This window comes from Lissotriton vulgaris, chromosome 1_1 (assembly GCF_964263255.1).
Source record: "Lissotriton vulgaris chromosome 1_1, aLisVul1.2, whole genome shotgun sequence".
Lineage (NCBI taxonomy): Eukaryota > Metazoa > Chordata > Amphibia > Caudata > Salamandridae > Lissotriton > Lissotriton vulgaris.
Window position 1 is genome coordinate 464509828 of NC_141685.1, and position 16702 is coordinate 464526529.

At 39.8% G+C, this 16702-nt stretch overlaps 1 protein-coding gene across 5 annotated transcripts in view; it reads left to right on the forward strand.

Annotated features, from left to right (window-relative positions):
* Positions 1–16702, forward strand: part of SGIP1 (SH3GL interacting endocytic adaptor 1) — a 1273000-nt gene that overhangs the window by 657744 nt on the left and 598554 nt on the right. The gene's annotated exons all lie outside the window — the stretch shown is intronic.

A 16702-nucleotide genomic window follows, 5' to 3' on the forward strand; every position in this document is an offset into this window, starting at 1 on the left:
TGTTTTAGAGCTACCCTTCGGTGGCGTTGGACAATGTTCCTATCATGTTATTAACAGTCTCAAGGTCCCAATCATCGGAAAATGTGCTGGGTGAAACAAAATCACTCAAGGAAACCTTAATGGTGTGGAATCTTCAGCAGCTCGACAGGACCATAAATGCCATAATCAGTTCAATCCCATGCTTTTCCACCAGGTAGAGGAAGGCTGATGACAGGTCTCGTTGTTCACGATGAGATGATTTGTGTGGCTTCAGGAGCAAGTTGATGTTCTTACTTGCTGTGTCCATTTTACTGTATTTTCCACTTATCAGCTTTCCCAAACTTAAAACGAGAATCAGCCGTAGTAGGAGAAAAAGTACACAATCCAAAATTCAACCCATGGTGAAACCAGATATGTATTTGCAAGCTGGTGACAATGTTCTGTTAATTCTTCCTTGAAAGTTTTATTTGCTGGCGTTGTTTCAGACTCACTGGGATCCTCAGAAAAGTTATCAAAGTTGATGAAATAGCCAGAGGCAGTTCTGTCAATTGTTGGTATTGCATCCGGATTATTTGAAATTGCTGGAGCTGCTTGTTCCCTTGACATAATCGTATAGTCAAATGCTACATCATTGTAGACTGGAATGTCTTGACAAACTGTTATTTGGGTTTCAAGAGGCACAAGTTTCAAGCCTTTGTTGCATAGTCTTTCTTTTCTCACTGTAGATTCTTCAAAGGTGATGAGTCTTTCAGTTTGAACCTCTTGAATAGTAGCAAGATTTGGTCGTCTGCTACATCTTGGGAGTTCACTGGGCCTACTACTTATTATCGGCCACATGGTGTGGTTTTAGCAAGTCAATTGATACGAATCGTTTCTCCTTTCTTCCAGCAAGGGGCGGCAGTAACACGGTTCTTGATCTGTGGACTGCTAGTACAGGTACTGATTTTCTGCAAGAAGGCCCAAATTGTTTCTTGTCCGCTATTTTTTCTCTGACCAGATCACCAATCTTTGGAATCCAGACAGGTCTTGCAGGGACAGGTGATTTTTCTTCAGTGGTCGTTGGCTTTTCGCTGGTGTTGCTTACACTTCTTCTTTTTTTTCATTTAAGTCCTGTAAAACAGCCAAACTATCTTTGATATCAAAGGGTTTTTGTTCCACCACTGAAGTATGATGATAGAGGTCTTCAACCAACATTCTAGTACCAAAAAGGATTTCATATGGAGTGATTCCACCCAGAGAATTTTATGGCAGGTTAGTAAGACTACGTTGGACACTTATTAGATGTTTGACCCACCCATCACCTGAACCTAATACCCTAGCTGTTATAGATTGCTTTATGTCACTGTTTTTTCTCTCCACAACTGAATTTCCCTCAGTATGGAATGGACTCGAAAATCGCAATGCAACGCCCAAATTGGCCATGGCCTCCTTATAAGCTTTGGAGTTAAACGCAGGACCCTGGCCAGAATGTAGCGTGCCGATTGCGTATGTGCTGATAAAGACTCGCAAATCTTTTAGAACAGTTTGGGCGTCAGCCGAGCGCTGAGGCCACATCCAAATTAATCTTGTCCTAGTATTTGTGGGACCTCTTTTGTCCATGTGGACTTCTGCGTGTAGAAAGTCTAATGCTGTCTAACAATGGTATCTGAACTGGGCTGGCTACACTGTAGTCTGGTATCTGGTGGCTTTCAAAGCTATGATCTTTATAACAGACATCGCAATTAATCCCATATTCATAAATGTGGGCGCTCATCGCTGGCCAATAGTACATCTCTTTTAATTCTAGTAGAGATTTTGAGATCCCTTGATGTATCAGACCCTCTCCCATATGTGCTTTGTGAATCAGAGCACCTCTCCTGTTCAGAATTACCCTATCCCCCACTCCAGGGATTCGAGCAAAAGGAACACAGTTTGCATCAATTGTGTATGTATACTCGAGTAGATAATGTAGAGGCAACACAGCTCCGCTGCCTTTGCTCGTGGCATTGACAGCGAGCATGGTTTCCCAGTCTATTTTTGTTTTTGAACGAGTGATTGCAGCTACGTAAGCCGTTTGCACAGCTGCCTTTGCGGCTTCATCAGCCAATGAATTCCCTTCAACGTGAACGCCATCATGCTGATGACTCAGTGTATGGATCACATGAGTCTTTGTAGTTCTTTCTGTAATAGAACTACTTGTTCCCAAAGCATTTTATGCTTGATTGTGCCACCTTTTGCATCTTTAAATCCATTTTGAACCCAGTTCTGCAGATATTCATTGTAAGACTGGACACAGTAATACGAATCGCACACTATGAGTGTGGGGAATTCACGATCGGTATTTTCAAGCCTGTAGTTCAGCTCGCTGAGCTGTACAGTGATTGAGTTTTTGTGTTCATAGGTCTGAATTTACCATCGCGCCAGCGACCTTTAACAATCGCGCACACAGCACTGTAAGCTCGTTTACCCCCAATTGCGGGCTGTGCTGATCCGTCTGTATATATTATACAGCCGTAATGTTCTAGAGGCAGAATCTCAGTAGGGAGAGGACATTCTTGTTGGTATTAGAGAAATTCTTGTGTTCCCAAGTAGGGATCAAAAACGTATTCAACGTTTGTTGCAGCAACCCATTGTATCCTTCTTGGATGTAAGGCTTTTGCATTTGGAATGCTGGCTTTTGTCACTGCCTCCAAGGCAGGTACAGGCGTAACGACCATTATGCGTTTTCCCTGTGCCAGGGCTCTCTCTTTTGCTACTGCAGTTTAAACCGCTATTAGAATTTTTTATTTTGAAGTTTATTTCATTTCAGCTTGTGTGTACAAGTGTGATTTATATGCAATCGGTACCTTTTCACCATCATTAAAGGTTAAGTATGTGAATCCGCATCTCCCGGGGATGATTCGTATTACAAGGTTGCGTACGTTGTCTCTTGTTTGTAAATGTTTTGTTGCTAACATGTCTGTTTGCACTGAACGCAAAATTTCTGTATGTCCAATTAGTTTTTTTGTAATTGGGTTTGATTAATTCCTAGAGGTTTTACCCTTTCTGCGTAGTTTAGAATGAAAGTTCTTCCGAAATTCAGGAAACCTAGAATTGACTGAGTTTATCAGCATTTTTGGAAGTTGGCACAGCGCACACTTTGCTAAAAAGTTGGCTGCCAGGCTTTTGCCTTCACTTGAAAGTTCCTATTCCAAGAATAGGACATTTAGGTGGGCAATTCTTGATTTTTTTAAATTGAACTTGTACCCTTCAGAAGTGAACCCAAGTATTATGGTGGTCACCTTTTTCAAGTGCACAACCAAGTCATCGTCTGCAAGATAGATGTCATCGACTTAAGATAATGCCTCATTATCATACATTTGTAGTAACTCTGTTACTCTAGCTGAAAATAACCCTGGACTATTCTTGAATCCTTGGGGGAGACGGCAAAATTGATTCTGTGTCCCCATTATTGAGTAAGCGGTCAAATACCTGCTTTCTGGTGAGATATTTTGACCGAAGAAAACGTTTGAAAATCTAAGGTGGTTTTATATTTCTTGCGCACAATGTTATTCATCAGTTCTGCACTGTGTGCATTTTGTACTGCAAAAGTTTTGTAACAAGAGTTTAAATGTCTGTAATCCAAAACTAGACAATATGTTTCGTCTGGTTTGGAGACAGAAAACAAAGGATTGTTCATGGATGAGGTGCATGTTTTAATCACCCCCTGGTATTCAAGTTGATCTAAGATCTCCCTGACTTGTGTTTTAGCTTCCTGCTTTACTGGATACTGCCTCTGAGAGGTAGGTTGATTTTTGAACTGGATTTTATGGTGTGGCGAGTCCTCATCCCATCCCACATGATTTTAATATGATGCAGGAGCCTGGGCCACAGACCATTTTTTGGCATAGGTGTATTTTTTATGAATAGGAATATGATTGGAAAAGGCTGGCATAATGATTTCTTCGCCATGTGGGCACTCCCTGACAAATTCTGGTGGCCAGTCTTGTTCAGCCAGAAGGATATCATAACCCTTTGATAGTTTTTCCCAAAAGAGTTTTTTTATTTTCCTAGTTATGTCCCCCTCTATCCCGAGTGTTACTTTGTGTAACTTACGGGGTACACTAACCCTGGTATCAGCAGTGTCAACCTGAATGTATTCATTCAGATCCACTGTCTCCAGATGATCTTTCAGGATCCTGCGAGCAATGGTGACCTCTACTGCACTGTCCAGCATTGTCTGGACCCACTCCCTGTTCTTGAGTTGTGTCCTCCTGATCCTCAACATGTCTGATTTTAATAGTTGCTACCTTCTTTTTTGGAGAATTGAGTTTTCTTATTTTTTGGAACGTGTTGATAGTCTTTGGACTTCACGCGTTCTTCCTTGTGCTCTGATCAACCTCTTTCTGATTTCTGCGAGGAAGTCTGAAAGGTACGAGAAGAACGTGTATCAGTATCTTGATATCTATCAGGTTTTCTCAAATTAGCCCTATTTTTGAGGTTATACCTCTTTTCAGAGTGCTCCTTTTGAGGAGATCTACCTCTGGACTAAGAGTGCTTCTCTTCAGGAAGTTACTGTCTACTATTTTCCCATTTCTTTTTAGGAGTAGTTAGATTATTTTTGATAACTTTTTCAGGATTTTCTATTCGGGCTTTACAGGTTTCCCTCCCAAACTATCTCTCCTAAGTTCTTCATAGGATTTTTCAATAATTCTGGCAAGTTCATATAGTTGCTCAGTAATATCGAGTTCTTTTCAGTCAGTCAGTTGAACTTTATTTCGGCTAAAATAGCCATAAAAGCAGGAAGTACAGACAAGAAAAATAGAAACATTTACAAAGAACAGTTTAAATGATAAAAAAAATGCCTTTGACAACAATTCATCACATGACACATTGCAGTTAATATAGTGGGACAGATTTAACAATTGATTCTGTGCGAATATTTGTGCTTATTACCTTAAAAACTAATTAAAACCATTAAAAAGGTTATTTACATATAAAAAGCCAGATTAAAACCTAGATTAAAAACCTTAAAAACACATGGTTTGTACAGAAAGTGGACTCAGTGCATTCTACGTTATTTAGCATTGTGGGAGAAAACTTCAGATTATAATTTATGTCCAAGGCGTTTCCTAATAAGGAACACATTGAATAAGAACCTGCTTATGCAAAAAACCACCAATTGTGAGGTATTAGACCTTATAATACGCTCAGCCTCTTTGTATGTCCTGACACCCAGGTTTTTACACAATGGTTTTATCCAGCGCTATCTAGGTAACGCATAAACGGAACAGAAAAACAATAGATGGGCATCATCTTCCTTGGCCTTTAGTGGACAAAGGGTACAGGTACCATCATCATTGCCATCTCCCCATCTGCATGTATGAGCATTGGTCTGTAATACCCCATATCTAAATTGCAAATATAAACTTTTTGCCAATGGTGGGTTTATCTCATCCATAAACGATTCGAATGCAGCATTGTCTTTTACAGATACAAATTTCTGGGTCAATGTACCAATAGATGGACAGAGAGATGGTTCGTCATTAACGTAAGACCAATAGGTAGTTTTTTAAATCTTTTTACACACAGCAGTCATGTTATGGGGTTCATCCCAAAAATGGGACAGCCCTAGCCTGGTACACCAAAATTCGATGTGTTTTAGCCATGCAATTTTCTTGTACTCATCAATCTGGGTACTTTCTATCAATCCTTTTTTATAGTTACACAATTCAGGGGTTGTCCATAACCTCACCCAATACATCGATGGCCTGAGAGCTGCTGATGATCTGTCCGTTTAAGATCCAGATCTAGGAATACTGGAACTAGGGGGGTTCTAGTTGGTATTTTTAATAGCCTGCGCACAAAGTGGTTTTCTTCCCGTTCGAAGTTGTTTGCAGCAATGCCCCCATACCTCCGCACCGTAAAGTGCGGCCGATTCGGCCTTTGCTTTGAAGACTTCCAATGCCGGTGTAATGGCTTTAGAGTCACTAGCTCCGTGTACTTTCAGGATGGGCATAGAATTTTGCTTGAAAGCCAACCTACTCTTTGTCAGGTGCCCTTTCCATAAACTGTTACTATCCAGTGTAATACCTAGGTAATTAAAGCTCTCCACATATTCCAATTTTTGGTTGTTTAAGGCCAAATTCTTCTTAAAAGATTTTTGTGGATTTATTGACATGTATTTTGTTTTGGTTGAGTTTATTTTCAACCCCTTCTTTTCACAGTAACCATTAAAGGAATTCACCAGGTTTTGAAGGCCCTTCGGGGACTGTGAGATGAGGATTGTATCATCAGCAAAAAGCAATGCCGTGATTGCCTTATCTCCTAACCTGGGAGAATCGTGATCACAGTCCCTTAAACACATGGGTATATCATTAACGTACAATGAGAATAGCGTAGGGGCCAATACACATCCTTGGCGCACACCACGGCTTATAGTTATGGGCTTTGATAATTCGCCATCCTTTCCCCATCTAACTTTTGCATAGTTCTCTGTGTGTAAGCGAATAAGTTCATTAAGTAGTTCGCCTGGGACCCCCATGTCTCGTAATGTAACCCACAGAAACTTCCGTGGGACGAGGTCGAAGGCGGCCCGCAAGTCTATAAATGCCACATACAAACTGCCCTTCCTTATGTTAATGTACTTCCAGCAGATGCACTTGAACCTGAACACTTGGTCTACTGTGCTAACTTTTGGTCTGAACCCTGCCTGGTATTTAGTATTTGGGTCTCATCTATCCATTCTGTAAGTCGATTTAAAATGTGCCTGGCAAAAACCTTCTGTAAAAGGTCAATTAAACTAATTGGGCGATAATTGCCCGGATCATAGCGATCTCATTTTTTATATATTGTTAAAATTTCTTCCCCTTTCCAACTTTCAGGGATTGGCGTGCCAGCCACTATAGAATTGCATAAAAAGTTAATGTATGGTCCCCATACTTCCACATAATGTTTTAATAGGTCTCCAGGAATCCTATCCGGTCCTGGGGCTTTGCCCGCTTTAATAGCCCCTTTTGCCTGCATAGTTTCTTCTATACTAAAGTTTAATGGCACAATACTCAGCTCTAAGTTGTAATCTAGGTTTTGTGTGTGCAACCCCTCTTCGTCTTCTGAGTAAAGTTTACCGAAATGGTCACACCAAGTTTTTTCATCTAAGTAAACATCCTTGGGTGATCTACCCTTTCTATTCCCTTTGGATATTAAGCTCCAAAAGGTGCCTTGATCTCTTAATTTGGCTGCTGTTAGTAAGTCTTCCCATAGTGCATCATCCCAGGTTTTTTTGGTTTGGGACAAAGTTTTGTTATAGGTGTGTCTGCATTATCTTATAAAATGGGGGTTTTTAGTTTTAACAGCCTGGATAAGGTTGGATTTTGCTGTGCGACATTCCTTATTATACCAGGGGTTGACCAACTCTAGATGATTTTAGGTCTTTTCTCTTTGGCAAGCTTTGCTCAAGAGGGGGCTAAAGCATCAACCAGTTTATAGTGTAGGTCTAAGACATTCTGGCTCCCCAATAAGATGTCCTTACAAGATGTAACAGTATCAGAGAAAGTATTATAGATATTTATCATTACATCTTCTTTAACAAAGATACTTGGCCATCTTAGAGCACGTCTATTATTAGATATCTGTGGATCCCCTACGAAACTATTTTGCGCAACCTCCTTATCTCGTTTGGATATAAAAGGTTGTGAATGTACCCATAGTTGGAGTGGGTGGTGGTCACTCTCGGTTCTGGGGTCTATTTTTAGATCAATGAGTAGGTGCCATAAACTCAGGGAGACCAATATAAAATCTATGTGCGTTTTGCAATTAGCTTTGCAGAAAGTTGGGGCTGCTGGTCTATCGGAGTTCTTTTAATTTTTGGCGGATTGCCACGGATGCTGCTTCACCTTTAATGTTAGCTAATAAAATAGCTGAGACCTGTTTGAAATCTTTCAGTAATTTCATACCAAGATTCAAGGCCAGTTTTGGTCCGTATTCATTTTGAATCTGTCTCAGGATGTCTGGTATTACCGCCATAGACGGGACACCATGTGTAGATTGAAGCAAAGACTGTTCCCCAAGTGTCACAGTCCTCCACGTGTGGTGCTATCCCCATTGGTAAACAGATTATTAGAATCCTGTGTTTCTCATTAGGTGTACTATCAGGAAATACTGCCTCTATTTGAGTAATTTTCTGGGCTAACCAGAATGGAATTTCTTCCCTTTTTGCCGGCAACTTACCGATGACTGACTGTATAGTCTGTGGTGTGCTTTTGTTTGTGTTCCCCTGATGAGGGGTCTGCAGTGGAATTCTTATAGCAGGTTGGACTTTTGGAGTCCGCATGACATATTGTACCAATTGTCTATATATTTTTATTAATTGTTTTAGCTGAGCTAACAGTTCTGGACCTGTCATTTGTTCAATGGCAGGATGTGGTGTATAGCTGGCTAGTACCGGCCATGTTGCTCCTAGTCTACCTAGTGGACCCACCCTGGTAATGTGATTTTAATGTTGTAGGGCAACTTTAAACCAGAGCTGATGCTCTTGGTAAGTTAGTGGAATTTCAACGTCCTCGAAAGGAGCGTATTCCGCTGGAGGTTCCTCCATCTTGTAGAAGTGGAACACATGTGTTGTTGGATTTGCTTGTGGAAAGATAATCCATGAATAGAATACCTCTGTCTGCCGATATTTATGTGCCTCTATGACAAATATGACTCTACCACCTCTTGCTGATAGGCCATTTTCTATAAGCTTTATAGCTATGCTTTTCCTTACATTTTCCGGGATGGTTATAGCATCCGGGTCGTCTTCATTAAACCCTGTATTGTCAAAACCTGGTCCGGTTGCAGTTCCTACAGCTCCACCGTTCTCGGAGTTCGACATTTTGTTGAAGGTCTTGCAGAGCAAGTGTCAAGGAAATAAAGATAAGGTGCACAATATTTTGGAACACTGTATCCTTCAACGTTGAACAAAACCAAAAACTAATACATAGGATTTTTTTTTCTGTCCTACTTAGTTATGGCGGATATTTTTATCCTTTAACCCACTCCAGACGTCTATTGGAGTATTTTACGGGAAAAAGGGGTCTCTGTGAAAAGCACGATTGAGTTCATCTAATATCTAGCGTTAAATTAGTGCCTTACCAAATGTTGGGCGCCATGTAGAGTAGTTCCTATATTCCCAATAGGCTCTGCGCATTGCAATATATATCATATAGATGTGACGTAGGACATATGTCGACTAGGTCTCTATCGAATATACTAGACTTAATTTGTGAGTTCCAGCTAGCTCAGAGCTCACTAGAAACTTTCTCAAATAAACAAGAAGGGATTAGTTTCTGACAACCGCATAAACATGACCACTTTTTTTCCCCAAGAATAAACTGATCTTCAGAGTCGTGGGAACAATAGATAGATATTTTACCTAGTCAATCGTGCATGATTCGTTTCACCAGAGGTGCCGAGAAAATAGATAGACGGGCGTTTTCAATAAAAGGATTTATTGAACAGTCTTCTTTCTCAAGCATAAGAAATTAACTACTACAATCGTAAAACTAGTTGCAAAATATGCATGCAGTAGAAATAGTAGAATAAAATAATACTGTAAGATTTGTATGGTTCCTAAACCATAAATAAATACATACATAAATAACAGAGGCTAAAAGTACTCAACTTGTGCTTCTAAGATACGCCTACCCCGATGTACCTAACCTAAGCTTAGTACGAGGGAAGAAGTAAGTGAGGTGTAGAATAAATATAGTATTATTTTGCCAAGAATCTGTCCAAGATTTGTTTTAGGGTCTAATCAGCTCCGTACCTGGGTTAGAATGAAGGAGGTCAGGCTCAGGACTCGATTTCCCAACACCCCGCAAGGGGAGCTTGGAAACACTGGAGCTGGATTTCTCGGCAAGAGAAAAGACAGTCTCTACCAGTGCGTCTGCTGGGGGGTCTGCTTCCTTCGGCACTTGCTGTAGCAGGCTGCGTCCGGCAAGTAGATAGTCTAACTGCTCCAAACCACTGTGTGTTTGCTAAGGCAAGTGTGGGCATATTTATACCTTGAAGTTGCCAATTTTGATGTAAAGGTGGACATAATAACATCATAAGAGTCTCAGTTCTTTGAAAACTGCATGAGTTCTTGGACAAGTCAGTTCTCGAGCAAGGGGAAGTCCCTGACGGCTGAAGCAGAGTTTTCCAAGAAATCGTTGTAGATTTTCGGAACTAGTGGAAGTATCCCTGCCGTATTTGGACTGCATGAGCTAAGGCCAAATATGGTTGATTTCTATGCCTATATAAGGATATGGTGTTTTATACCTGAATAAGGGCATGAATCAGGAAAATTACAATAGGGTCCTAAAATGGTACACAACAGGACCGGGCCCCCAACAGGACCGGGCCCCAACAAAGGGCAGATGCGGCGTGAGGCCGCCAGCAACAGCAACGTGGTTCTCCCCAGAGCAGTGGTAGAGCCGCTGCTCTAATATTCACGAGCTGAGCACAAAGCGCCCCCGAATGCATTGCAAGCCATAGGGAATTCTGCTTGTTTTGGCACGTGGTGGCCCCCAGATGAGGGGGTCAGCCCAATTTGTTGGAAAAGGGGCAAGGGGAGCTGCAGGAACAACGCAGACTCTTCCAGCACGAACATTGTAAGTCCCTCAGCCTCTGGGGGACTTAAAGGAAAGAACTCCTTTAGAGCTATTCATGTTTTCTGAATCCAACCTCATGCTGGAACTTTTGTTCTACAGCCAGGAACTGAAGGTAGGGCTGTATCGAAGTCTGCAAGATTAAACATGGATTGTCACCGAGATCATACCCGCTAGAGGTGGAAAGGTGTAATTGCATAGGTGGTGCATTTATGAATGGTGCTCCTTTTGGGGACTGGAAGTCACATGTGATTTGTGAAATGATAAGCAAAATTGGGTTATGTTGCTAAGCATTCCTGCTAGGGTACCTGGTTGTAAATTATTATTCATGTGATTGTAACTGTGATGCCTTTTAGGGGCTTTAATTGCATTATAACTGTTATCAGATCTGACAAGTACCTGTCATTGTAAGGGATGCTTAGACATGTATTCTTGCTACTGCGTTAGTTGAACAACAACCCATACTGTCTGCCACTGTGATTCAAGGGTGTATGCTGTATGGTCAGTATAATATAATCGGTCAGGGTTGTATGCCACTTGAAATCATATTTTTAATGACATGTAGGTCCTGACATGTAGGTCATGTAGATCCACGAAGATGAGTACTTAGAGCCAAAGACCAAATGTATTCGCTCCTGTGCTGTTACCAGCAACCTTCACTTGCATTGTCCAGATCCACTGGCTCCACATGCACCACCCCACACTCTTCTTGTTATCTTTGGAATTTAGGTTGATAGGTGCTTGGGTCTCGGCATTATTGCATTACTTGCCTTTTCTGTAGCACTTTCTTTGAATGTTTGGCTTCTCTTGGCTTTCTCTTTGTGGCTTCTGTTTTCCTACAGCACAGACACGATGATCAAACAGTCTTGTTTCATTCTGTCTCTCTCTGTCATTCTGTCAAGAGCACTCTTCATTGTAACTATTTTTCATATTATGGGTCCTCACAGCCCTTTAAATTTAGCCATGATAAGTTTCTCGTTTCGGATAACTAATTTCCAAATCTGAAAGCATTCATGCTCAAATAGGTATATTGCAATTCAACCTGTGTGAGAAAAACATAGGCACATGGTCCACTATACAACTTGTAAATAAAACCAGACCCGACTGTCGGCTATAAAGACTTAATGATATAATGTTCTGATTTTTTTTACAATTATTACTTACTGGGTGTGCACCTGATTCTATTTGTTGTTTGGGCGTAAGGCTTTCCTTTCTTACCCAAGTTGCATCTTTTTGGTACCGAGGTGTTTATTTCTCCTAATTGAAATAGTTATTTTAACAGCAGCCATTATGCCTCTTCAGACGTGTGCAGTTAATTGCCTCCACCCCTAGTTTTAAAGCTGGTCATTTTCTTATGATGTGGCTTTGAGGAATTTCAGTGTCGGAGAGAGAGACAAACAAAGTACAAGGTACAAAGTTGGGTTTGTTTGTTGTGTGATTGCTCTGTCAGTGTTTTGCCCATATGTTTCGGGATGTGATTGTGTGAATTAGCAATATGAGGTTCTAGGAAAGAAACATAATTACATATTACCTTAAAAGTTTCACTACGCAGCCAAACAGGCAAGGCCTTTGTAGTGTCTGTCCTTTACTAGAAATGACCTGAAACGTTGATAGAAGTAAAGAGAAGCCAGTGATGTCTTATTCAGTACACACGAATGATGGGAAATCAAGTTCTCTTGTCTGACTTCTTGTTTTAAAGATGGTGGTTTTGGGAGACCAGTGATGTCACATCCTGGCCAGATGGATGATGACAAATCCAGCCATGTCACTGCCCATGCAGGTTGATGATGCTAAATCCGGTGACTCCCTCATTTTAGGCAGCCTGCAGAGATTCCATTTCAAATACCTAAAACATACTACAAATTCCACTCCAGAATGTAAGGAGCCAGGGCTTGTACTAGAGGTTCTTCACTGTACTTTTACAATTCAAAAGTCTTTCTTTCAAAAAGGGAAAAAAAATTGTCAAGAGATGAAAACGTGTTCCTGTCTACAAGGATTTGTCTGAAACCCGTAATATTAATGGCGCACATAAATTGTGGTTTGCAAAGAATGCTCATAGATTTCCCGTGAATGAGTACCAATATATTGAAAGGCGTTTTACACAAATTTGATGTCTTGGGCGACCAATAAGTAGAATTAATTGGTTATGCTTCTTTGTTAACTGATAAAAGTGAAAGTTAAACACTGTGTAATACTAGGGTCTACTTTGCATTTGCTGTTGATTGGCCTATATACAAAACTTTCAAAGTGCCATCAATTAATCCCTATCTGTCCTTCTGACCCCACCCACCCAACTCAGTCAGGTGCCTAGCCACATCAAGGGTCATCTTAATTTAATTTTGTCTCAATGTTAACTCATCTGATTATGTGGTAGCGTATATATGAATACAATCAAATCCCTGTCCACTTTGACTCCAATTTGCTGCAGCTACACAGAAGGGTTAGAGGCAGACACCAGTGGGAGGAGGTTAGGGACTGAATCTAAACTACACACAATATGTGGGAGAATAAGAGACTGCTTGCTCAAATACATTCAACCAGTAGGTTAGATGACATATTATACAAGTGTGTGTATCTATTAATGGCTAATATGCATAACCAACGTATATTACATTAGTATTGTAATTATGAACGGAAAATCAATTTTGTAGTGTAAAGACGGCCATTAAAGTCGCTGTATCCCAGCACTGTTTTAAATAATTCTTTCAGCAAAGCACACAAACCTAAGTAAATAAGGCAATTTCTTTTTTGCATAGCAAAGTGGATTTTTATTTATGTTTATATTACTAATGTATTCTATGATGTATACAGCACTCCAGGTATTGCACCTTCAGAACACCATATCTTAAGGATGCTTTTTATAGCCTTTAACCTCAGTTATTTCACTTGGTTTCTGCACCAAAAAGGCTCCTGGCATCCCTACTTTTTAGAAAGAGAGAAATTTTGCACCGGGTTACGGGCATCAATTCATCAGCACAAGTCAGACGTTGTGAATCAAATCACAGACTACTTGATGTTTATGTATTCTTTCTATTTTTTATTGTACACATTTTTTTTGTGGGTATATATTTTTTATTATAAACTTTGTTTTTTTTTAAAAAGAATGGATCGTTTAGACAAGTTATATATTTTTATACATAATGCATCATGTTACGATTGATTATATAAATATATTTGTCAATTGAAGTTACATATAAATCACAACAAGTTCATTGATCATTTCATACAATACAGAACCAATTCCTCTTCAACGCGTTTTGGCGATTAGCCTTCCTCAGGAATTCTGTATTTTCAAATGCAAAGCGTTGATACTATTGTGAGTAGAGAAAATTATTTACATTTTAGTTCACGATCATACAAATTTGATCTAGAATCACAACGTCTAACTTTATTTGCTATACTTATTATACACAATTCTTATTTAACAATGATTTATGTACAAGGGACTATCTTTACCTCGCTAGGTCCATATCTGGTTGAACTAACCAATTCATGATCTAACTTCTACCTTTTTGTGACAATCTTTACAATATCTTAGAACTATTTACATACTATTTACACATATCGCTTTAGAGATCCTATACATATCTATATTATATACATTATTAACAAAACATAGCATTTCATAGGTCGCATACCTCTGGTTCCCGATTGTTTAAAAGGGGTTGATCTAACATTTATTCTATTGCTTTCAAGCGTCTGTGATATCATTACAGCTTATTTTTAGTACTGAACTCACTGACCCGATACCCAACATAAACGTAAATGCACGAGCGAAACGTATGTCAGGCGTATTTGACACACATTAATATGCAACCCATAACAAGGTTTCTAGTTTATCTATCAATTAGATACTATGCAGAACAGAGTCATTGTGGCATGCCACTTTAATATACATTCTAGGCAGGTGGGTTTAAAATATCCCTATCCGCAGATAAGCTATTCATGTTGGATCTAGAACCAGAGGTATGCGACCTATGAAATGCTATTTTTTGTTAATAATGTATATAATGTAGATATGTATAGGATCTCTAAAGTGATATGTGTAAATAGTATGTAAATAGTTGTAAGATATTGTAAAGATTGTCACAAAAAGGTAGAAGTTAGATCATGAATTGGTTAGTTCAACCAGATATGGACCTAGCGAGGTAAAGATAGTCCCTTGTACATAAATCATTGTTAAATAAGAATTGTGTATAATAAGTATAGCAAATAAAGTTAGACATTGTGATTCTAGATCAAATTTGTATGATCGTGAACTAAAATGTAAATCATTTTCTCTACTCACAATAGTATCAACGCTTTGCATTTGAAAATACAGAATTCCTGAGGAAGGCTAATCGCCGAAACGCGTTGAAGAGGAATTGGTTCTGTATTGTATGAAATGATCAATGAACTTGTTGTGATTTATATGTAACTTCAATTGACAAATATATTCATATAATCAATCGTAACATGATGCATTATGTATAAAAATATATAACTTGTCTAAACAATCCATTCTTTTTTAAAAAAAACAAAGTTTATAATAAAAAATATATTCCCACAAAAAAAATATTTTGTACAGTAAAAAATAGAAAGAATACATAAACATCAAGTAGTCTGCGATTTGATTCACAACGTCTGACTTGTGCTGATGAATTGATGCACGTAACCCGGTGCAAAATTTCTCTCTTTCTAAAAAGTTTAATTTCCTTACCAGGGTTTATCCTATAAGGTAGGGGCCCCTTTCTTCCACAAATTCCAGGCATCCCTACTCCAGGCATGTTAGGCTTCTAGACAATTTTGATGTATTTACTTGAGGGACCCGTGTTACCAAAGTGGTCCTTTGGCTATGCTACATTGGCATTATTTGGCACCTTCTTGATAGGAAGGGGATTTTAAATCTGACTGGGTTTGACTTTTTTGCACGAAAAGCACCTGCCCTTTAGCATGATTGTGGAACTTCACTGGAGAAACCTTCACTTGTCAAGTACTTCTTACACAAGACGGCAACAGGAGTTCACCATAGAAGCATCATCAATCAGCTCTTGTATAGCACAGCCTGTCACCCGTGAGGGTATCCAGGCAGTATGCTCCGGGAGTTCAGTCGAAGAGCCAGGTCTTGAGTCCCTTCCTGAAGTCTGTCATTGATGGTGCAGGTCGCAGGTGAAGAACACTAGGATTTGACGGCAAGGTGGGAGAAACAATGTCCTGCGGTGCAAGGACGCAAGACTCTCAATTACAGAGCAAGGTTTCCTCTTGTCTGGTCAGTGGACAAACTTATGTTGTGAAGAGTTTTCTCAGCTCATGCAAATGCTGCTTTCTAAAGCTTGGTGCGTGTGTATTAAAACTAAACAAATTATTGCGGCTCTCTACATGAAGACTGAAGTGGTGTAGCAGTAACATGTTTTTAAGGGCAATTGTTCAGATTGCGTGTAGAGTAATGGTGATGCAGCTCCATAGTTTCCCTTTGGTCATGACTAAGATGCACAAGAATTCCTTTTATGTTTATACTAGTATAATGAAGTAGTAGTTCGAAGTCTTTAAAAGAGCCCATGAAATAGAACTTCATTTCTTTCATGTAATTCAGGCAGTTCATCAAAATGTTGAAGCACGTTTTGATGATCAAAATGGAGAACAGTGAGGCTTGAAATCAGGAACAGTTTAGGATGAATTAAACAATAATGGCAGGAATAGCAGTCGCATCTTTAACAGTTGTGTATTGGACTTAAATTTACATTAGGTACATGACATGCTTTGTACTGTACAGTAGGTACAATAAAGTGAAGCTTGTCCCCCTTTGGGCAAGACATACTGGTACAGTAGGTCATAAATTGTGTTTTTAGATGTGTGTTCCCACTCTGATAGAAGGGGGGGGGTCATAAATTCCAACTGGAGGTCACATTTTGAGGTGGCCCAGGTGGCTGGTTGTGTCTTGTTAGCTAGGGTGATGCTTACTACTAGTCATTGTTTGGGCTTTTTGTGATGAATGCAGTTGACCAGCTGTTATGGCATTGTGTCCTTGGCCCGAATGCAGGCCCTCTGCTGTGCATTTATTTGTGTTTCTGAGTGTGTGCATCTGGTTTGTTTCTTTAGATATTACATCCTGGGGCCATAGATGATTTACTACTGCAATCTTCCAGGTTTGTGTGAGG